The 25,016-nt window shown below is 42.2% G+C and overlaps 1 protein-coding gene across 1 annotated transcript in view; it reads right to left on the reverse strand.

The window, feature by feature from the left end:
- The window catches only part of CDH13 (cadherin 13), a 1,039,261-nt gene that overhangs the window by 926,066 nt on the left and 88,179 nt on the right, over nt 1-25,016 (reverse strand). The gene's annotated exons all lie outside the window — the stretch shown is intronic.

Consider the following 25,016-nt stretch of genomic DNA (forward strand, 5'->3'; position numbering starts at 1 on the left):
CTGTTATCTTTAGAAGGGCATTGTCCCACCCACATGACTGCCTGAGTCTGATCAAACCACATCCTTTTGTTTCACAGAGCTTTTAAAGTGTGGTAGATTAATGTGTAGACTATAGAGAATCCAAGTTTGAATCTGGGCTCTAATCCTTTGTTGCTCTGCCATTAGACTGCATTTCTGCCACAATTATAGCCTTTCAAAATTCATCACTCTCTGCACAAGAAAATAAGGACTATGGATGCTGCCCCTGAGCCATACCGCTATTTATGTGTCTTGGGAGAGACAGCCCCATGTGGCAGCCACAGGGATTAGACTGACACAATTGGGTGTCACTGCCAAGCTGCCATTTTAGGGGCAAGTGATCACAATTATCTGTGCCTCAGTTTCCTTGTCTGTACCTCAAGGATATAAATGCATCTACTCCATGAAATAAGTAGTGGGCTTAAATGGGAAAACATGTAAGAGCAGTGACTGCAGGGCCTAGAACATGGTAAGTGCTCAAAAAGATCAAAGGCACTACAGTTTATCCAGGAATCATGAGAAGGGGGATCTTTGTTTCAACTGTGTTAAGTTAGAGCTTGAAGGGTAGAGGACAGGGAGGTTGAAGGAAGAAAGGACATGATATCCTGAAGCAGTCCAGAGACTTATGTCTGAAAAGAGACAGGTGTGAGCCATAGATAGAGCAACTGGACCAATTGGGTTTGCAAAATCCCTTCCTGGGTTCCAAAAACTACTAGGAACCAGAGGAAGCTGTCCCCAACTCAAGCAACTGCTCACTACCCATAGATAATGCACATTTTGGTTCATTCAAACTGCAAAAAATGACCACAAGGGGGAGAACATAAGAACCTCAGCTAGACACCATTTTTCAGAGTTTACTATAATTCCTCCCCAAACCATTATCCTTTTGCTTTGCTTTCTGGGATCATTCCAACCACTTCTGAGGATGTGGCTGGACATTCTTTAAAGAAGCTGGAAGAGGGTACCACCCTAACTCTGCTAGCTGAGCTGGAGGGGAAACAGGCTTCAGCGATCAAGGGAAGTAAACTAAATTCAAGATTTCCTCAGTGAAGGCTTCTCTTATCTCCCCAGTAATAAATAACTGGAGAAAACTTTGTGCTTTAAAAATGGGATCCCTGGGGGCGCCTGGGTGGCGCAGTCGGTTAAGCGTCCGACTTCAGCCAGGTCACGATCTCGCGGTCCGTGAGTTCGAGCCCTGCGTCGGGCTCTGGGCTGATGGCTCAGAGCCTGGAGCCTGTTTCCGATTCTGTGTCTCCCTCTCTCTCTGCCCCTCCCCCGTTCATGCTCTGTCTCTCTCTGTCCCAAAAATAAATAAACGTTGAAAAAAAAATTTTTTTTTTTTTAAAAAAATGGGATCCCTGGGACACCTGGGTGGCTTAGTCAGTTAGTTAAGTGCCAACTTCGGCTCAGGTCATGGTCTCACCGTTTCCAAGTTCCAACCCTGCGTTGGGCTCTGTGCTGACTGACAGCTCAGAGCCTGAAGCCTGCTTCAGATTTTGTGTCTCCTCCTCTCTCCCTGCCCCAAACCTGCTCGCCCTCTGTCTCTCTCTCTCTCTCCCCCAAGATAAATAAACATTATAAAAAAATAAATAAACACATACATACATACCTACATACAAGATCTCTTATCAAACAGGTTCACACTTCTCCAAAGTCTAGAACAGGACCTGGCAATAGTAGGTGCCTAATACATGCTGGATGAAGCAAATTAACCATTCCAAACTTAAAAAACAAACAAACAAACAAAACCCACACAATTTTACAGTCTAAGTATGTCATGTTTACAAAATCAACAATTTTTTTTATTTTGAAAAAGAAATATATGGTCTGATTCTTTTATGTAAAAGATTCAGAGAAGAAATTTGGAAAACAAAATGAACATAACATTAATGATGGGTGGGAAAGCAATGCCTGATCTCTTCTCCACATTGACACCTGTTATGCTGACCAAGCAAAAGAATGCTGAGTGTTTGGGCTTGCATTTGAAAGTGTGAAGGTGAATTTAAAGATGTGTGCATTCTTTGTCTAGATAAAAAACTTTAATGCCCTTGCTAGTGCATTTGTTTCAAGACGCTCCAAATAATGCCTTCAAAATATGTATTAGTACTAGTCTCCAAATATTAAAATGTTCACTTGTTCAAAACTAGTTTTTCCCTCAAGATGAAGCCAACAAGAATTCAGTATTAAGTTTTAGATTTTTAAAATCATCCCCAAAGAGAGATGATGCCAAAAAAGAAAGAAAAAAAATGGTATAGGTGATGGATACATGGAACTTATTACACTATTCTGTTTACATTGCACAGCTTTCAATATATCTATAAGAAAAAAAAACTGTAATGGTTACTGATTATCTTACATATTTTTTCTAAATGTGTAATTAGTAACTTTATGCACTTAAAATTATATTATGTCCTTTATACTTTATTTCAGCATGTGCTGGAATTAAACCAATCAATTTATTTTTAATGGACCCATGGAGGAATTTTCAATATATTCTCAAGACTTACAGGTTGCTACAGTTTTACTCAGTGCAGGATGGATAGTTTCTATTTTAAAATATGGCATTTGTTGTGATATAATTTAAATTACTTTTCTGCTGGAAGCATGCATTCTTCTAAGTTACAATTATGCAGAGGGAAAATATACATCATAATTCCACTTTATCTTCTTTTATATTCCTTGTTGCTGTCACTCTCACTCAGGTACAATTACATTAGTGAAAACAGGAGTTCACATTTATAGTAAGAATTTTGTTTAGATAATTCATTTCAGGGCTTAGTTAATTACAGAAGAAAAATGGAAGCCATTCTATAAATAAACAAATGTGAAGGCTCAAAACTACCAGAACTCACATATAAAGGTAAGTGCTACTTTTTATCGATAGTTTAGAGTTCTCCCGAGCCCACTTAACAATACAAGTTACTGTATCATATGTTAAGAAAAAATATTTCAGAGCTTTTCATTTACTATAAATATTTTGTGCAGTCATTATGGAAAATTTGAGAACTTGGACAAAAGTGTAAAAATAAATTAAGGTCACCCTGTGATCACTACACCTGCATGTAACCACTATTAATGTTTTGCTGTATTTCCTTCAAGTTCACTTTTTTGCTCTGATAGGATGCAAGTATCAGTAGTCCTCTATAGTTTACAAAATTGACATCATACAGTATGATCTGAACACTGTTTTAGAACCTAATTTATCTTTTGGAAAATATCTAGTAAACAATTCCCCCATTTTATTAGCCATCCCTCTTAACAGTCTCAGACTTTCTTACCCAATTTTATATCTACACCTTTATTTAATCCATCCCATCTTAGAAATTTAGTGTTTCTATTCTTCCTATTATGAATGATGCTTCCATCAATGACCCTATATGAAATTTTTTCACATCTCTATTTCCCTTTGATGAATCATGTGAAATCAGATTTGCAGGTCAACACATATGAATGTATTCAGGTATTTTGAAACATAATAACAAAAATTGCTAAAGGTTGTCATTAAGACTCCCATAGGCAATTCCAGATATCCATATTCTTACACAGCATGTTTTAGCTTTTTAAAAATATAATTGCCAATTTGAAAAGTAAAAATGGCATCTCCTATATTTTCACTTGTTTTTTATAGTTTAATTATTAGTGAGGTTGAACATACCTACTTGTGCCATGGGCCATTTTTAGTTCTTTTTTCAAAAGCCATTTAGAAAATCTCCATCGTGAGGCACCTGGGTGGCTCAGTCGGTTGAGCATCTGACTTCAGCTCAGGTCATGATCTCACAGCTCTGAGTTCCAGCCCCGCATCGGGCTCTGTGCTGACAGCTTGGAGCCTGGGGCCTGCTTAGGATTCTGTGTCTTCCTCTCTCTCTGCCCCTAACCCACTACCATTCTGTCTCTGTCTCTCTCAAAAATAAATCAACATTAAAAAGAAAAGAAAATCTCCATCAGTTTGGTACAACCGCCTTATCTGAAGTCTACCATGGTACAAGCACAGAGATAAGTACCAAGGATAAGAAATTAATAAGACATGGATGCCCATCTTCAAGGATTTTGCAGGCTAGTAGAAAAATAGACATGTGTATGACTAATTCCAATCTATTATTGTAAGTGCTATATGGAAGTAGGTATAACATGCTAGGAAACCACAAAGAAGGAAGGAGAAAACTCTCCGGGGAAGAATATGCAGTGAAGGATATACAGAAGTTGTACTTTCAGCTGGGCTCTGATAAATGAGCAAGAATTCACCAGGCAGGTGGAAGAGGAAAGAGGGAGTCGAGCAGAGACCGATGGACGAGAAAATGAACCTATTAGGAAGGATATTATAAAGCCAGCCAAGGGTTTGAGCTGTATCAGTGGGAAACATGGATTCAATGACGTGATTTTGAGCAGAGAATGGACATGATAAGTTTTGGTTTTAGAAAGCAGAGGGAAAGGAAGATCTGAGGTCATTTTGGTAATGAGACAATCAGGTCAAAGATAATGCAAGATACTTTTAGCTTGCACTATTCAAAATAGAGTGATTGATATATTTACTCTAAAAGATACAGGCATGAAGCAGAGTGCCCTTTTGAACAATCATTCCTTTAAAAAATATCCTAAAACACAAGAGAGATGACAGAAAGCATTACTTTTTTCCCAAATGATGTTCTTTGGCCAGTGGGTAGCAGTGATCATGTGCCAGTTTCTGTCTGTTCTCCAAGAAGTGCCCTGTGTTTCTACATGCCAGTCTGGGAACTGTCAGCCTCCACCAGGAAAAGACGTGCCCCAGGGATCCCACTTTTCCAGAAGAATAGACACACCTGGAACAGACCTGAATAAAACCCACAGTTTGGAGCCAACCTCAGCTAAGCCAGCCTAGATCAGCCAACCCGTCAGCTGACCTGAAGTCTGTAAGGCACTGAGTTTTAGCCTGGTTTGTTATGTAGCCTTATGATGGCAACAGCTTCTACTCTTTTAATTTCTAGATACAGCCCATCTTTGTTAGAGACACATCTAAAGAACATGGATTGAACAATACCCTGTGCATTATCTGGAAAATGGGATAATACAATTGGAAGTCTGTAATAATTGAATGTAGCCCAGTCCTTCCAACTGCAGGACATCATCTCATCAGCTAGAAGTTGCTGATAAATTTCCATCCAGAATTAAAGTTGAACATAAGAAATCAATTAACTATTGATTCTGCTGGGCTGACATGCATTATAATAAAACACTAAATGGACAGACATGAGCTCAGTTCCCTGCTATAAATAAGAATATTTGCATCTTAGTGGTCTCTTTCTGATAATGTTATAGATAAGCAGCAATTTGTTGTGTGGTATGGAGGCTTTTAAACCAGGCAATAGGCCTCCTTGTTCTGTTCATTAAGACAAAGAAAGGATTGCTAGGGAAATGGCCTATCAGGTTGTAATTTGCCTTTACATGCAAATTAAGGAATAATTAGTTTAGAATATCAGAAGATATAGAATCTGTGCGTTTGACATATTTTTCACCTATAGCAAATGCGAGAAGTTCAAGTGTTCTTTCAGAGAAAAGAAAGGTTCTTTGAAAGTTAAAAGAGATTAAACAATATTCCATTCTGAATGCACACTATTTAGGTAAATATTACAGGTGTCATATATTTACCTCACAATTCAGAACGAACTTTTTTTTAAACTTGTTAATATTTTGAAAAGGCTGACAAAAGTCTGAATGTCACTGCATTTCCCTTTTCTTTTACAAAGGCGAAGGTTTTTGAAATAGGATTGAACCAAGATTTAAATTATTTTAAGTAGTTACAGGCACTTTCTCTTCCAACATTTTTTTAAATAAATAACTGGAATCTTTTTCATTACTTAAACAGGGAATATAAGTAAGCTTAAATGATTTCTTTCCTTTATAAACTGTTACTTCACTTTCTCTTACTCTTTAATTTAGGGAAACAAAGCATATTTCATGATGAATCTTTAAAAGGTCTGTGGCCAGGGCACCTGGGTGGCTCAGCTGGTTAAGTATCCAACTCTCAATTTCACCTCAAGTCATGATCTCATGGTTGGTGAGACTGAGCCCCGCTGAGGAGCCTGCTTAGGATTCTATCTTTCCTCTTTCTCTACCCATTCCCTTCTCTCTCTCTCAAAATAAAAAATAAACGTAAAAAAAAAAAAAAAAAAAAAAAAAACAAAGAAAAAGTCTGAGGGAGAGCAGATTCATTGATTTAAAAGGCCTCTAAATATGAACTAAGAGTTCTTAGTAGGTAACTCCTTCCCTTTATAGGTGAGACCTGTCTCTTTGGGGCTGGGACATCCAGCACAATTTTGGTAGGAATTATATCTTTTTCTTGAAGCAGGATGGACAGGTTTCCTAAACCCACCAATCAGGCACATTGTCTGAAAAGGACTTTGCTTCCTGATTTACAAGATTACCAGAAATGTAATAGTTAAATAACACCTAGTTAGGAATAGCTAATAGTTAAATCACATTTATTGAAAATAATAAAATTGTATGCAGTTAGGGCAATTGCAGAATGATTGTAGGTGGCAATCATACCCTAAATGGTAGTGCATAGCTTCTAGGAATGGAGACTGGTGAAGCTTTGTTTCCAAAAGGCAGGATAATAAACATATTTTTCTAACTGCTTCTTTGATAATTTCACATAATTCCTGGCTAAGGAATTTGGAAACAGCTTGGGAGCCACCGAAAGTTTTAGACCAAAAGGATGATGAGTTAAAAGCACCCTTTTGTCAAGCGAATGGATTAGAATGAGAGAGAGATGAGGTGAGGACTCCGACCAGGGGATTTTTTCTGTGAGGTGGTTGCCCACACCTTCACTTTCCTGGAATCTGATGTCAACAAAAACTGAGGGGCTCTCTGTGATGTAACTCAGGTCAGGTGAGAGGTCAGACTCTGTTTTAGCATAAGATACTGGAGACGCAGGTTTATTTTCTCCGAGGAAAAGACTGATTATTTTGTAGATACATGTACACCTTTCACCATGAAACACCCATCAGCTTCTACCAAGAGACTCCAATAGAGTGGTGACAACTCTGAGCCATCCTGAAGGATAGATTCACATAGAATCTGGTGGACGCGTCCTAAGTGGGTGGCTACACAAGATGAATACGTTCTAACATATCAAACACTTTTTAAAAATTGTTAAAAGGGTAGATCTCATGTCAAGGACTCTTCCTCAAGAAATGGGGGAAGGGCATGAGGAAATTTTGGAGGTGATGGAGGTACGTTAACCTTGACTGTCATGATGGTTTCATGGGTATATGCATATACACAGCACATCCAATTTTATACATTAAAGATGTGCAGTGTTTTGTATATTGATTATATCTCAACCTGTTTTTTAAAAAAGAAAAATAATGCAGTGAAAGAATGTAAAGTTGATGGAGGAAGAGAAGGAGAAGAGTGGTGGGCAGGTAGTGGGAAGGTGCTCTCTGGAACCCGGAACAGGTTCTGCAGGATTAAATCTCTGCAATCTGGGGGCAGAGCTCAGGAATCAAACAAGAAATTTGGGAAGCCGCCCTTAAATTCCTACCATCTGTGGCCCCTTTCTGCATTGGAATATATTGCTTAAGAATGAAACCCAAGATTTATGGGGCATTCTCTGGGACACTGTTTATATCCTTGATTAACAGTAAAGTCATTTTTTTATGTTTATTTTTGAGAGAGAGGGAGAGACAGAGCATGGGCGGGGGAGGGGCAGAGAGCAAGGGAGACACAGAATACAAAGCAGGCTCCAGGCTCTGAGCTGTCAGCACAGAGCCTGATGCAGGGCTCGAACCCACGGAACGTGAGATCATGACCTGAGCTGAAGTTGGATGCTTAAATGACTAAGCCACCCAGGCACCCCTAGTAAGATCATTTTGAAATAGACATCGTATCACCACTCCCCTTCCACAATAAGGAAACATATTTCTGTGGTTGTATTTCTTTTGTCCAGCGGGAGGTAACACAGACCCTGTGGTATCACACAACGGGGTGTGTGTGTGGCGGGTGGGGGGGGGGGAGCGGTGAAACGGAAATGGCATGGAAAGGCAAGCAAGAGAAATAAAGAAATGGGTGAGTTGACAAGATATGGCCACAGGTCAACATGGAGGGTATCAAAAGGGGAAGAGTGAGAGAAAGCTCCATATTGACCCTTTGTCCTCAGCCTAGATGATTCAGTGAGTGCCAATAACTTTAAACACAAATAAAAAATCAGAATAAGTTTGGTTCTTGACATGCTGAGTTTGTAAGCCTTTGGGATATCCAGATGCTCAGCACCCAAGAAAAACTATTCTAGTATTCAGGGATGAATATAGAGATTTAGACATTATCTCCTAAATAAAACTATGACAGGATACTTTAAACCAATGCTAACATAAGAGGGACAGAAAGCTGGGAACCAACTGACAACAACACAATAAAAGGGTTGAGGACAAAGAGCCTGAAAGTGGCCACTGGACCAGGCATCATGGAGGTCTGGGATGACCATCACGAGAGCCCTTCTCCTAAAGTGATGCAGGTGGATATCACATCAAATTGCTCAAAGGGGCAAAAGGGTGAGTGCGTCATAAAGAGATGGAGGTAGTGACGGCTCAGCCTCATATTTCTAAAACTTTGTTGGGGCGAGAGATGACAAAACAATAATATTAGTAGAGGATTAACTAAAGAAGACTTGAATGGAAGGCAGTGAGTTGAAAGAAAAATAGTACGACACCAGGGACTTTAATTCAACAAACACGTAATGGGTTCCTACTACTACCAGGCACTGGAATATGATGCAGAGCGAGACATGGGCTTTTGCACATGGCACTGTGTACTGCAATGTTCTGTTTATCGAGGCCATTAGCTCGTTTCATTTTGTTTAGGCCATCAGTTGGGGCCTAACCTTAGGCATTTGCTTCTTTGAGGAAGCTTTCTTCAACCCCCAGGATCAAGTTAATCACTCCCTCTCATGTGCCCATTCCACCCTGGGTGTTCCTCCATCTACTGTCAGTCTAAAGAGGAAAAAAACAAGTCAACAAACGGACTTCCACCAGCCCTAAACGAGGAAGGGACGTAGACAACAGAGGCACAGTGGGGCTCACTGACTGGTTTGGAAACTCAAGGGAATTAATTTCCTGTGCAATTTAGATTTTTTATAAATAACTCCCATTGGCTCTCATTTCACTCCTGCAAATTTTCCAGGGCTAGCCTGACCAGCTCAGTGCATTCAGATGAGCCGAGTAGCCTCTCACTCAGCCTAGGGAATGTAGAATCTGGTTTTTCTCATATTGTCAATCTCATAAATAGCCAAGCCACACACACTGTAAGCAAAGTCTGCTAGACTCCATTGGCTGGCTGGGCACCTGAGTGAAAAATGCAACTTGCTAAACAGGCTACCCAGCAGATAGCTTTCTTTGGCAGAACAGGGAGGGAATTTGATAAAGTGCTTTATTGGGTGGCGACATTTCAGTCTCGGCTTTCCTCTGATCACAGTGGGATAATGAAATTGGAATCCATTTAAACCTTCCATTTCACCCCACATGGTTCATAGACACTGTGTCACACCACATCATGCTGCAATATATGTGCTAAAATCTACGAGCTCGCTCTTCCCATTATACACAGTGCTCTGTCAGATTGGAGATACATGATGGAATACAATTTGTTGATTTGCCCACCCGTGTAGCCCTAGCAGAATCTCAAATCCAAGGCAATACTCTATGCCATGAAGGTGCATAAATAACTGTATTGTTTCATGCCAAGTTTAGCAATACAATATTCCTGTTGGCCAGTCTATGAATAGTATAGTCACTGCTGGGACAGACCCGGCCATGTGACAAGGACTTGCTTGCCCTGTCTCCCGTGACAAGTTCTATCCCATGGAGATCATCAGAGTATCACATTTTGACTATACATCCTGGATAAAAAAAAAAAAAAAATGATCCCAGGTTAAACTGAACCAAAGACCAACCATAGACAATAATGATTAAATTCAGACACTTTATGACTTGGACTACATCCTTAGAGATTTTCCCTTTACTTAGTCCCCTTTACTTTACTTCTCTAAGATAATCTTAACGCATGAAGAATATATATGAAGGCTCTAACTTCTGAAAATATTCAGAATTTGCCTGCTGTCGTCCTGGCTCAAGCCACCTTCAGGTCTCAGATTACTGAGTAGCCTACTTATTAATCTTGTTTTATCTCTTGCTCCCCATATCCTCTATGCAGTGGACACTACAATGTGCCACCGAGATCCTAATTTAAATGGAGGTCCCACTGTCCCAGCTTCTGGGAGTATAGTCAGCAAAGAGTCCTCAGCTGTCAGCCCTTCAGGCATTGCCTAGGTCAGGCTCCTTCATTGTCATTGTCATCACCATTGAACAACTTATGTTCAATGACTGACCGACACCAAAGCATAACAGCCTGGCCAACTCAGGCCGAATAGGGACAATTCTGAAGTTCTTATATGATTGGCTAATCATATATAATTATAATATATAATAATATATATAATATATAATATTAATATATATTAATATATCATATTATTATAATATATAATATACATTATATATATTATATAATATATATATTAATTATATATATATAATATATATATGTATATATAATAATCTGAAGTTCTTATATGATTGTTAGGCTGCATCATAGCTGGACCTCTCCTTCTGCCCACTCCAGCTTCCTGCCCCTTTCCACAGCAGTTGACCCTGAGGGGTCAGAAACATCCTGCACGCTAAATTCCAGGTTGTTTCCCCAACTTGTGACAGGCTGTGTATCACAAACAGCCTGAGTCATCCTGGTAACTATAAGTATAATCAGGACTCCCCCCTACTCAGAACCATCCCTCTCTTTCCACTGTCTTCAGAGGTCTTACAATGACCCACAATGCCCCCCAGGATGGGCCTTCCACTCTCTGACTTTATTTCCTCCAACTCACCCCATTGTTCACTCTGCTCTAGCCACACCCACTTTCTCAAACACATGGGGCACACTCCCATCACCAGACTTTTGCATTTGCTCTTGGTATCCTCTGCCTAGAAACCTCTTGGCCTTGATCAGAGGTAGACAACTTCTGTAAAGGGCCAAATAGTAAATACTTCAGGCTTTGCAGGCCACAAAACCTCTGTGTCAACTACTCAACTCTGCCATTTTAGCATGAAAACAGTCACAGACCATATAAAAACTAATGGGCATCCATCTTTGTTCCAATGAAACTTATTTATAAAAATAGGTGGTGGGCAGGACTTGGTCCATAGACTGGTTTATGGACCTCTCCCCTAGATTGTCACATGGCTGACTTCCTCACTTCCTTCCCGTCCTGACGCAAATGTTTCTTTCTTTGACCACTCTTGAAATTCCAACCCCCAATACTGCTTGCCTCTTTCCCATCTTGTATTTTTTCTATGGCACTTAGTGTATCTGACATACTCTATTTTATTTATTGCTCTGTTTACCCTCCACCTTCCTCATTAAGAAGTGAAGTTCAGTCAAGGTGGGGATTTTGTCTGCCTTGAGGCCCTTAACATTGACTAGTACAAGATAATCACTAAGTAAACATTTGTTTAATGAATGAAAAAGTGATAAACAATTAGGTAATTCAAGATTTCCTCCAGTTTTTGGTATGCGTGTATGTGTATTTCTTCTTCGCAAGTTCTAAGAGGTTTCTTTCACCTTTTATATCCCCGTAGAGCAAAGTGATTAAAAGCATAAGCCAAAAGGGATCAGCAAGATCCCTGAGTTTTAAACCCCAGGTGAGTTACCTACTAGTTTATGATCTTGTGTGTGTGTGTATAGCCTAAGCCTCAGTTTCCTCACATGTAAGACTCAGTTTCAAGTCACAGCATTGAACATATCATATGATCATGACTATGAGAAACACTCCTCTCTGTCATCCAGAAACCACTCCGTACATGGGAGCTATAATCAGCTGGATGACTAGCTCTTGCCCTTGGTCAGCATCCTATCAGGATCATACAAAGATCATGTTTACAAACTGGGGCATCAGATGCCTTTAATCAAACCTCACAGATACATGACTTTTTTTTTCGTATAGCTAAAAGAGATTCTAATAAGAAAAACAGAAGAATTACAATGACTGTTTATTAGTGCTCACTCTGTGCCCACTGATGGTCTGATAAATTTGTGTGCCTGGCCTCCAAATAAGCAGTGACACACTGGGGAGGACCAGGGGTGTCACTCTCCACATGTCCTTCCACTGGCTGAGCATGTGGAGATGTAAATTTCTCTGTGCCATTCTTGAAGACTTTATCACAGTTGATAGAAACAATTGCCCATGCACTGTAGAACATACCTGTGGAATACACCTGGTTACATGCTTAGATTTGCTTTATGTAGGGAAAGCAGAAAAAGACACAGAGACAATGCTGCCTAGGAGAGCTTCGCCTCCATTCCTCCCTCTGGGACACTAAACTTAAATTTAAATTCCATATGGGCGCTCCCCCCATGCTCCCAACACGATTCTTCCTCCAAAACAGGATCCCAGACTCTTGGCTTATCCTTAGCTACCTGACACCATTCCTCCACGAAACCAGAAATCCAAAGCAAGTAAATAGAATCCTGGTGTATCTGAAAGTATGTGCTGTCAGTCAGCATTATATAAGTCTTTGGAAATCAGCACTTGGATGAGTGCAGTCGCTAGCAAATGGGACGAAAAATGCTTCTAGCTTTAACTTGGGATGGTTTGGTGGCCAATGACCACTCATTTCTTGACCAGGGTGGGGGAGGAGAAATTTCTTTTAAACAATCCTCATTCCATTCCTTTCACCTTCCTCTTCACATCATTTACAACAGCTTGAGAAATAGATTTGTCCTGGCTGGAATTTAAAGAGACAGTCAATAACAATATGAGAAATAATTACTATACCTGCAGAAAGTGGGCATCGATTTGAACAATGACTAGGGCCTCCAGACAGTTTCAAATGTGTTATAGTAGAGTGATAGCCATTTATTACTTAACTTACTGAATTTATACTTAACTTGGGTGGGATGGAGTTGATGCTGAAATTCTTAAGAGCCCATTTTTGTTTTTGTTTTTTCCTCAGTTGAGCTACAGATATATTCAGTACCCACTATTTTCAAGAAACTGGGTTGGGCTCCCAAGACACAATGATAAAGAAATGGGTCATTTTTAGCTGGAGATATTTGCATTCTTTTGGTGAAAGAGAATAACCCACCAAAAAATTCATCACTTAACTATAATTAAGGCAAGTGTTGCAAGAAAAAAATGTGCACAGTGGAGTGAACTCACTTGGTCTTGGGGGAATCAGGAAGTCTTTTTTTTTTTTTTAATTTCTTTTTAACGTTTATTTTTTTTGAGACAGAGAGAGACAGAGCATGAACGGGGGAGGGACAGAGAGAGAGGGAGACACAGAATTGGAAGCAGGCTCCAGGCTCTGAGCCGTCAGCCCGGAGCCCGACGCGGGGCTCGAACTCACGGACCGTGAGATCGTGACCTGAGCTGAAGTCGGACACTTAACCGACTGAGCCACCCAGGCGCCCCAGGAAGTCTTTTTTTAAAAAGTCATGGTTAAGCTCTGAACTAAAGGCCAAGTAGGAGTTAAGACAGGCAAAGTAAAGAAGAAATCAGAGCTATTTCCAGTGGAAGGACCTAACAAAGTCCTGGGGGCTGGAAAGAGCCTGTCCTCTCCAAACCGTGGTGTGCTGGTAAAGTTAACTGGCTCTCCACACAAAATAATATATGCACATCTATGCCAACATAAGTTTATCATACATGTTACTGATGTGTAAGATAAGTAACACATGGGGCGCCTGGGTGGCGCAGTCGGTTAAGCGTCCGACTTCAGCCAGGTCACGATCTCGTGGTCCGTGAGTTCGAGCCCCGCGTCCAGCTCTGGGCTGATGGCTCAGAGCCTGGAGCCTGTTTCTGATTCTGTGTCTCCCTCTCTCTCTGCCCCTCCCCCGTTCATGCTCTGTCTCTCTCTGTCCCAAAAATAAATAAACGTTGAAAAAAAAAAATTAAAAAAAAAAAAAAGATAAGTAACACATAATTTTCAAACAATAACAAAATGTACAATACTCTCTCTTGTAAATTCCACACATAGCCAATTGATTCTGACAGAACTTGTGTGTATTTGTGACAACCTCCTCTCTGTAGACAATCTATGATCAGAACTGATGAATGAGTATAGTTCCCATCCCAACATTGGCTGATGTTTTCCTTTAAGTAAACAAGATCACAGGAAAGCAATGAAAGACTCAAGTCTGAACTGCACTCGTCGATTCGGCTTCTGTGCTGAATCCTGGAACAGTTTTCAAATGCTGGAAGAATAGGTCTTCGGGTTTGAGGGGGGTGGGGCTATGCATAAATGACGAAACGTGTTTTTTTTTAATTTATTTGGTATTGTTGACACTTTCTCCATCACTTTTATTTTTTTAAGTTTGTTTTTATTTATTTTGAGAGAGAGCAAGCAGGGAAGACGCTGAGAGAGAGGAAGAGAGAGAATCCCAAGCAGGCTCTGCACTATCAGGGCAGAGCCCAGTGCAGAACTCAAACCCACAAACCATGAGATCATGACCTGAGCAGAAGTCAAGAGCCAGATGTGTAACTGACTGAGCCACCCAGGTGCCCCTCCGCATCACTTTTCTAAGCCCAGACTAGAGGCCAGCAAATGATGAGCCTGCTGCCTATCTTGGGAAATAAGGTTTTGCCAAAGCACAGCCAAGCTCATTCATGTATGCATCTTCTATGGCTGTTTTCGCTCTATAGCCACAGAGCTAAGTACAACAGAGGGTTTATTGCCCACAAAGCCTAAGATACTTAGTATCTAGCCCTTTACAGCCCTTTGTCCACAGCTATTCCAGATCATCAACCAAACAATAAATCAAGCCCTGATTTGCACAGCTTGCCAATTCCTGTGGTGTAAATGCCCCCGCCTTGGCAGATTTCCAGCCACCAGGGTGATATCACTGAATGAAGAGCTGGGAAGAGATGTAGAGTAGCAGAATATCATCCCATAGGGCTCACCACACAGACACATCAGACCTGAAAAGCCCCCAAACACAAAAAATACTAAAATGTAGTAGAATAATGAGCAAGTGATAAGTTACCTTGTTTTTACTTACAACTTAATTACAGGCTTTTGTAATTTAATTTTTTAAGTTGATTTATTTATCTCGAGAGATGGAGAGGGAGAGAGAGTATGAGTGGGAGAGGGGCAGAGAGAGAAAGAATCCCAAGCAAGCTCACACTACCAGCACAGAGCCCGATGCAGGGCTTGAACTCACAAACTGTGAATCATGACCTGGGCCCAAATGAAGAGTCAGACACTTAACTGACTGAGCCGCCCGGGTGCCCCTGTAATTTCATTTTTAATGATAGCTCTATTTAATAGCCCATGTGCCGAACTCCTGAAGCTCTAACAGTTTGCTCTCGGGGCTGGTGTGAGCTGGCTGCAGCCCGTTGGTGCCCTAAACCAGCTGAAACCCGTCCTGTGTGGCTGCAGGGCACAGATGGATAGACGGAATAAGGCCAAGCAGGTGAGCTAAGCAAGGCTTTGTAAACCAGATTCAGGAGATTAGGGTTTATCCTATAAAAAACGGGATGCCATTGAAGGGTGATGGCTGGGATGTAGCTTGATCTCTGCCAGCTCCTATTATCTAGTGTGTTTAATCCCAGCCAACACTCCCAAAGTGATTCTACGTGTCAAGCACCATTGCAAGCATTTTACAAATACTCATTCTCACACAACCCTGTGAGGGAAGGTATTCATGTGACCTCCCAGTTTTACAGAGGAAGGAGACAGTACACAATAAGCAACTTACTCCAGGGACTAGAGTAATGAGGGGTGAACCTGGGATATGTGGGAAGGATTCTAACCTTTCTCCTCAGTCAGGGGGAGAGAATGGGCTGTCTCCAAAACACGCGTGAAGGGTTGCATGACACAGAATGTTAGGTCTGTTCAAATGCTGGGGACATGAGACCAAACACGGCTGGGGTAGGTCTGGGGTCCCTCCTCTGCTGGGGAGTGGACTCCTGTAGCGTGGGGGCATCTGTCTTCAGAGAGGAAGAACTTCAGAAGCTGGCCATGTAGGAGCACACAGAGCTTGCCAGCCAGCAGTCACATGTGATTTTTGTCGCAGTAATTTACACCCCTCCAGAATCTACTCAGACACCTTCTCAGATTGCTTATCCTTCTGTAAAGTATATGAGCAAGGAGGGAGAGGAGCGAATACATCATGCTCTAAATGGGATGGATTCTTACCATTTAAATTTGGGGTAACTTCCCCAGAAGTCAAAGTTGACCCTTAACTCTAAGTGGAGCTAATGCATTTCTAAATCACAAGAGACCTGATTATTCGCGGGGAGAGAGGGAATAAGGAGAAAGGGCTGCCTGTTAGAAGCTGTTGTGGCTGCTAAGTGCACCATAGACGTTTGTGATTTAAGCGGAAATTTTACTTTTTAGGGGAAATGAAAATCGGCCAATCTTCTAATTTGGTGCATTAGGGAGAAAAGAATCATGGTATGGGGGAGGATAAATGTGCATCCTGCAGGTGTAACCTTGACCAATTTGCAAACCTGACAGGGATGTCCCAAATGTAAACTCCAGAGGGTGGCCAAAAAAGAAGAAAAATGGGAAGAAAATGAAAAAATGCATCAACCACGGCTCTGCCACTCCTTCCCGTGATCATGTGCTTGTCTTACAAGCACTTTCCACTGCCCTGTCCCTCGGTCAAAGGCCAGCCTTGGAGAGCCATCGTGGAATTCAGATGGCTGGGGAACCCTGGAAGCTTTCGTGTAACGAGAACAAAACCAGTTTTGTAGCAACACTGATTTCCGCCTTGTTAGTAATCAAGAATAGGCTGCCAATACTTTGCATAAGTAAGTCTCGGTCTAACTCTGGCCTTGGACCAAGGACTTGGCATCCCCATCCCCTGGAAATGTGGAGAGTAACACCACGTCCTCCACAGTGTGGGGATTCGGTGAGATGGTTAAAGGAGCTAACGTTTCTGTGGGCATGCTATGCACCAGGCATCGTCTTAAGCATTTTACCTCCATTCACTCTTAATCTCCCCTGCCACTTTAGAGAATGCTAGAACTAGTTGTCCCACTTTGAAAATGAGGAAACTGAAGCACAGAGCAGCTGAGGAACATGCCCAAAGTCACACAGCAAATAATGGAAGGAGCAGGGCTTATACATGAGTCAGCAAACTAGGGTCTATTGGCAAGGTCCAGTCCACCACCTGTTTTTGTAAGTGTTTTAAGGAAAACATGGTTTTTCCATTTTTAATTGGTGAAAAATATCAAAGTAAAAACAGTAGATTGCGGCCTATGAAAATTATATGAAATTAGAGTTCAGTGTCCACAAGTAAAGTTTTATTAGGATACAGACACATCATTCATTTATATATTGACCTTTGCTGCTTTCATGCTCTATCAGCAGAGTTGAGCAGCTGAACGAGAAATCTGATGGCCCACAAAGGCTAAAATATTTATAAAAAAAATTATTGTACAGAAAAAGTCTGGATCCTTACTCCAAACCACTACAGGATATAGGCAACCAGTGTGCAGACCCCTAGCACTGGGGGGACCCACAGGTAAATTAGGTTGGTCCTGGTTTCCATCTGTGTGTAATTTACTATGTACCCCTCTGTGCACAAAGTCCGTTCCCCCATGCATTTACGGACACCTTGCCCATAAACAAAACTGACATCTTCAGGCCCACTAGAAATGTCCCATGATTAATGAAATCTCACATTGGTTCCCAAAGGAGCTGAGCCCCTCTCTTGTCAGAGGCCGCTTGGCTGGCACAGCCACTCTCTGCACAGCTAAGACTTCACACTTTCACCTGAGAGCTTCAATAATTCTCTTATCTCAGCCAAGAAAAGCACTGCCACATATCCTCAGAGCTTATTAAGTCTGTGCCCAGAAAGGCAGCTAGAGAACTGCAATAATTATCTGGGTAACGAGTTAAAAATCACTCTTGCCTAAAATAACCTGGTAATGAGTGAGTCCCGCTATCATATTCATTAAAGAGGAACATTTCTCAGAGAGCCAACTGGAATGGAGATTGTGTCAAAATTAGTTTACAAATCGGGAATGCACCGCCCGGGGCACTGAGTACAATTATCCACAGTAAAAACAGAGGTAAAACACATGAAGAAAACCCACCAAGTAAAGTTGAAGGGACCTCTTAATTTTATAGTGAGAATAGCTAGCATTCATTGAGAGATGACCACGTGCCAGGAACTAGGCTGACAGCTGTGTGGATCATCAACTTCCTCATTCCCTAGGACGTGCAATGAGATGGTTGCTATTTTCATTTCCATTTTGCAGAAGACAAAACTAAGGCCCTGAGGAGTTGAATTACTTGCCCAAGGGCACATGGCTGAAAAATGAAGGAGCTAATATGTGACTCCAGGCAGTTCTAGCTCCAGAGCCTACTACTAGTCCACACCCTGGAAGGAAGGAAGGAAGGAAAGAAGGAAGGAAGGGAAGAAAGGAAGGAAGGGAAGAAAGGAAGGAAGGGAAGAAAGAAAGAAAGAAAGAAAGAAAGAAAGAAAGAAAGAAAGAAAGAAAGAAAGAAAGGAAGGAAGGAAGGAAGGAAGGAAGGAAGGAAGGAAGACAGGAAGAAAGAAAGAAAAGAAAAGAAAAAGCAAGCAGGCCAATACAGGTTATATGCTCTGCCTGGGTTCACACAGCTGGTTGGTGTCAGAAGTAGGATAATTCAGAGCTTGGAAAACAATACTGAATATGGGGATAGGGACACATGTGTACTATTTGTGAAGAAGGAAAGGGGAAGAGCATTGATTCTATTGCTTCCAATCCCAAATCATCATCATCATTGAAGCTATTATTTACTGAGAATTTACTATGTCCCAGATCTGTTCAAAGTGTGTCATCTCAATTAATCCTTATAATGCTATTTCATTTAATCTTTACAATGCTATCTCATTTAATCACACCCTTTAGGTATGACCTATATTAGCCCACGTGTATAGATGGGGAAACTGAGCTGCAGAGATGAGGTGACCTGTCCTTAGACCACCCCCACTCCCAGCTGGAAGGTTGAGGGTGTAAGATCAGACTGACTCCAGAGTGCACACTTTTAATCCCCGCTTCTCCTTCACTGCCTCCCTCTGTTGTCTAGAGCCCCAGGGCTTCTCTTCACCGTGGATCATCAGGATACTTTCCCTTCTCCGGCAGGGCTCCTTGATTCTTTTGGCTGCTTTTCATGGCACCTTTCCAACTGTATTTCCAATTTATATGGCAGTCTCCTCCAACCATATTCACACAATAACATGTATATGAACACACGTGCGTGCACACACACACACACACACACACACACAGGTTAAAACTCCTTCACAGCATCTATTCTGTGTGAACCCTCCACCAGACACAACATTTCAGAGCACCCTGATAAACAGTGGAACTAAGGACCGCATAGTGACCAAGAATCTAGACTCTATCAAAGACACATATGTTCATACCTTCCCTCCTCACTTACTAGTTCTACAGCTTTACGTAAGTTAGGTCTCAGGACCTCCTAATGTAGGACTGTCATTTGGATTAGAAAGGACTATCATGTCAATATCTTGGTGCAGCACCTGGCAAATGAGCACTTAACACAAGACAACTATTATTAATAAAACTAGGTAGAGGGGTGCCCAGGTGGCTCAGTCAGTTGAGCGTCCAACTTCGGCTCAGGTCATGATCTCACAGTTCTTGAGTTCGAACCCTGCGTCGGGCTCTGTGATGACAGCTCAGAGCTTGGAGCCTGCTTCAGGTTCTGAGTCTCCCTCTCTCTCTGCCCCATCCCCACTCATGATCTGTCTCTCTCTGTCTTAAAAATAAATAGGGGCGCCTGGGTGGCTCAGTCAGTAAAGAGTCCGACTTCAGTTCAGGTCACGATCTCGTGGTCCGTGAGTTCGAGCCCCGCGTCAGGCTCTGGGCTGATGGCTCAGAGCCTGGAGCCTACTTCCGATTCTGTGTCTCCCTCTCTCTCTGCCCCTCCCCTGTTCATGCTCTGTCTCTGTCTCAAAAATAAATAAACGTTAAAAAATTTTTTTAAATAAATAAATAAAACATTAAAAAAAATTTTAAACTAGGTAGAAAGAATAGATGAACAGATAGATGGATGCATGCATGAATTAATAGAGGATTGGATGGATGCAATTCTAGCTGATTAGAAGGACTGGTTTAGAGAGAGAAAATGAGAAGAACAAGGTTTTTTTTTTTAATGTAATAAAGAAGATTTTTAATCTGCACAATTGAAGAATTCGCAATTGAAAGATTACAGGATGAGGCTGTGACCTGCACATAAGCAAGATGTTCATTTCCAAAACTCAGCCCAGCAGTTGACTTTGCTGGCCATTCATCCATTATTTTGGGATTCTTGTTTTTGGCATTATTTGTTGATGATGACAAGAAGGCAGGGAGAAGAGATGAGAAGAGATAAAATGACAGGTAAGACTGAGAACCCCATCGAGATAAGACCCATGCCCACTTTGCTTAACACAGAGTCCAGAGCACATAGTAGTTTCTTGTATTTGGTAACTCTTCGATCAGTCAACATAGGCTAGATTCTAAAGCAAAAACACAGCAACAAGAACAACAATTAAAAACAAACCACGATTTCAACATGTGAACACTATGAAGATTCAGCTCTCATCCATGACACGATCTGTGTAGATCTTTTTATTTGGGGATGGGAAGAAGGGATTTGGTGACTCCCTGTAGTCATCTAAGCCTCCTTCCATCTTGTGGCTCTGCTGTCTCCCACTGGATCCTCTGCCTCCAGCTGGCAGATAGGACAATAGAGCAAATGCGCATGGAAGGCTACACAGGAGGTTCTACAGAAGTAAGGCTTGCCCTTACGTTGACCAGCACGCCACTGGCCAGAAGCTGGCCTAAGGGAGACTGCAGTGTAACCTGGTTGTGTGCCCTGGAGAAAGAAGGAAATGAGCTGGTGGATAACTAGCCAGTCTCCACCACATGGTTCACTAAATATGTGTTGAGTGGAAAAGTAAATACCTATGAGAAGCTAAGGAATAGCTTAGTATTGTGGATGATACACCAAGGTGGGGAGCAGTAGAGTGTCTGCCTCCACACACATATCTAAGATTTACTGCGGTGGTTATCTGGCTTGAACTGGGGTCTCCGACTGTTCCCTGTGGGTAGCTGTTCATGTGGAGCCCTCCTTCCCCATCAGGTCCACCTGTTCTCCCTTTATACCTGCACTGCCAGCTACACCATGATTTCCAGATGATGGGTCAGTTTGACCCAGTGCTACTGCTGGGAGTCAACTTTGGACATCAACCCCATAATCAGGGGAAGGAAAAACACCCAGATTTAATTTCCAGTCAAGGTACCAGAAACGATTTATTGACTTTTAAAATAGAAATGTGAGGAAACATGTGCCAAGCCCCAGGTGCCAATTGAATAAGCAGTCAGAGCTTTATGGTGCCGGATATGCCATCAAATCAGGGCACTTATCACAGGCAGGCTCATATTATAGAGGCTTATGTATGCATCTGCATCCCTGGTACCCTGCAAGCATCTGGAGGCCAGGGACTGAATTATTCATCTTTGACTCCCTCACAAGATTGCTGAGCAGAGCCTTGCACACGACGGCAGGTGCTAGTGGTAGACATCTGTCCTTCTGGTCTACCTACCATCTCTCAGCCTCATGCAGCAGTGCCCAGCTTGCCTTTGGGAAATCACCTCACTCTCACAGTCAGTTTATGAAATTAAGGGGGACTCTGTATCCAGCACTAGAGCTGGAAGTGTGACCCTGGCCTGGTCAATCTCAGCAGTCCATCTGGCATTGTGCCTGGATCGGGGATGTCCATGGGACCCCGGCTGGGAGAATCATGGTCAGCCGTCTGTAAGGACAGTAGGGGTACAACAGCTCTGTTTCTACTGGGTTGTGAAACTATGAGCTCCAGATCCGGGCCTACCGGTAGCCATTTGGTACATTATGGGGAGATCTTGTCTAAGAGTGAAGTCACCAAAGACAACAGAGCGAAGAGATGGAGAGAAACTGATTCTGTATGACAATATTTGAGCTCCTGTATTCAGTTGTTCCCGAAGATCAACACCCCAGACTATTTCCGTTAAGTAAACTATGCATTCTCCATCTTGAGTTGGGCATTACACGCTCAAAATTGAGAGGGCACTGACAAAAATGGGTTTCAAAGTGCTTGCTGAATCAAATTGAAATAACATGTAGATTATTTTTATTCTATATATGCTCTGGTGGGCTTCAATTCAAACCAAGAACTCTTCCTTGAGTCCATGCCCCTGTCCTGTGATGCGCCCAGTCACAGTGTGGTCTGTCTGATGGAGAAGTGGAGAGGATAGGGGTACAGAACTCAAGCGCTTGGCACTCCCTCACTGCACTACTATTCTTATGAAAGCGCATCGTGATGCATGGATTTCCTTCCATCTCCAGTACCATCAACTAAGTAGCCTACCTGCCATTTCCCACCTGGGCTACATTCGCAGGCTCCTGATGCCTCTCCACCGCATATGTAGACTTGCCCTCTCTCCTCCATCACAGTAACAAGAGCGACCCTAGAATTTAACTCATTGAATGTCCCCTTCATAAAATTACCAATGGCTTCCATTCTATTTAGAACTCTTCGTCTTGGCCTACGAAGACCAGATGATCTGGCCCCTGTCTATCCATCAGACTGCATTTCTTGCCACTCTTCTTCAAATGTACATGGTTCAGTTTTTCATTCTTCAAACTTACCAGTCTCTTTGCCGACTCCTGGCCTTTGACCCTGTTACTTCCAACTGAAGCATGCTTCTCCCAGCGTATACAAGCCATCTCAGGAGCTCTGGCCCTCTGCTCTAGCCTCATGGGAAGATTCACTGGTTCCATGGTCTTCTGTGTGCCTATGCTCATCCTGTGCCTTCTATCTCTCCCTCTTAGCTGCCTGAGAACTCCCTACTGCCCTATTCCCCAATCATCTTAAATACAGTTTTCCCAGGTGGCCTCCACTGGCCCCACTGCAGAATCAACGTCCCTTTATCTGTATTCCTTGAGCACACGATGTGTGTAAATATCATACCATGGCACACAGTAATGTATGCATTTGTTTATATATCCGAACCCTCTACCACACCATGAGCTTATCAAGAGCCGAGGAAAGCCCTTATTCTTTTTGGTAGAACCTGGGTTTAAGCACCACCAGCAACACTATAAGTATCTAATGAATATTTGTTAAATAAAAGGAAGGAATGACTGTTTGTTAAGTAAATTAACCAAGTGCTCTTGGGGTGAATTACACAGCATCCTGGCTGCAATTCCATCATCTAGAAAATGAATGTTGTGTGCCAATAGTTCTCAATCATGGCTGCATCCCATAATCATATGGAAAGAGCTCAAAAATGCAGGTTCTCAATTGTACCTCCAGGAAACCTCATTCATTCATTCATTCAATAAATATTTATTGAGCACCTACTACTCACCATACCTTGTTTCTGGCACAGGAGCCCCAGCTGTGAATCAGTCAGGCCAAGGCCTTACCCCCATATGGAGCATATGGCATATGGAGCTCATATGCCAGCAACTTTATTAGCTCATATTTGCTGAGGCCCTATGACACTCTAGCATTGAAATAATGGTTTTGCCTGCGTTAATCTACTGAGTTCCCACTTCAACCCTGAGAGGTGGGACCTTTTATTTACCACAGAGGGGCAAAGAGCTTCACTTGGTCAACATCACACCTGTTATAAGTATAGGAGCTGGTTCAGAAGCCTGATTTCAAACTGGTTCCCCTACACCAGACTGCTGTACTGATAACACGTCTGGGAGAGCCAATGGGGCCCAGACACTGAATTTCCAAACTACTGTTTAAGACAAATCAATGACTCACAGCGTTTGCCACTCATTGTAATGGATTCAAACAACTGTTCGCAAAAAGCTGGCCAGTATAAACAAAAGCCCTTAGAATAAATACAGTAAAGCTTGTATTTAATCAAACGCTTAAAAAAGAGAAACCACTAGTATCCACTCTGCATCCAACACAGTATTCACGCCTCTGGTAACCTGTGAGCTACAGATGAGAAAACTGAGGCTTAGAGAGGTTCAAAGGGACTATCTGAGACCACTCGGTAGTGAATGGTGAAGCTGGATCTTGAACCCAGGACTTCCAGACTCCAAGGAAAATGTGGACTTTTAACTCTCAGTAACACGGTCTCTCCACACCATCTATCCCAGAAAGCCTCAGGCTAAAATTATATCACAAGCTAATGACAGCAACTTAAGAGTGTTCTGCTCACGGGACCCTGGAGAGTAGGAGCCAGGGCTCAAATCTTCCCGTCTTATCAGATTTCAACGTGAAACCTCCCCAGCAGCAAAACAGCAACAACCTTCACATAGGACTTCACAAATTGCAAACAGCTTTCTCATGTAATATCTGATTTACTTTTCACGGTCCCCCAGTAAAAGAGACATTGACCACAGCCTGGAAGGTACTCCAAATACAGTAAAACCTTGGTTTGTGAGCACAATTCATTCCAGAAACATACTTGTAATCCAAAGTGATTCACTTGTATGTCAAAGTGAACTTGTAGAACCATGGGCTCAGTTGGGATCATGTGACATTTGGCATCCCATACTACTTATACTGCAAGACACCATTCATTTATCAAGTTAAAATTTATTAGAAATGCTTGCCTGTCTTGCAGAACACTTGCCGAACAACTTACTCATAATCCAAGGTTTTACTGTATTTAAAAACAAAAACTAGCCATACCCCCCCGGATGCGGCCACACCAGGGTATACCTGCCAACTCTCACACCAGGGTGAGAGGCTGTCCCATCTGAACCCTTTTTACATCAGTAACTAGACCATCCCCTGCCCACCTCAGGGCTTTGGCACTTTCCGTTTCCTCTCTTAGCACTGCCTCCTTCCTCTCGTCCCCATTTCTAGGTACCTCCTGCTGATACTCCGGGTGCACTTCTGGAAGTCACACGTTCAGGGAAGCCTTCCAGAACAAAGCTGCCAGGGGTGAATCCCCTCAACACTCGCCT

The sequence above is a fragment of the Puma concolor genome, chromosome E2, assembly GCF_028749965.1.
Source record: "Puma concolor isolate L17-30 chromosome E2, mPumCon1.1.hap2, whole genome shotgun sequence".
NCBI lineage: Eukaryota > Metazoa > Chordata > Mammalia > Carnivora > Felidae > Puma > Puma concolor.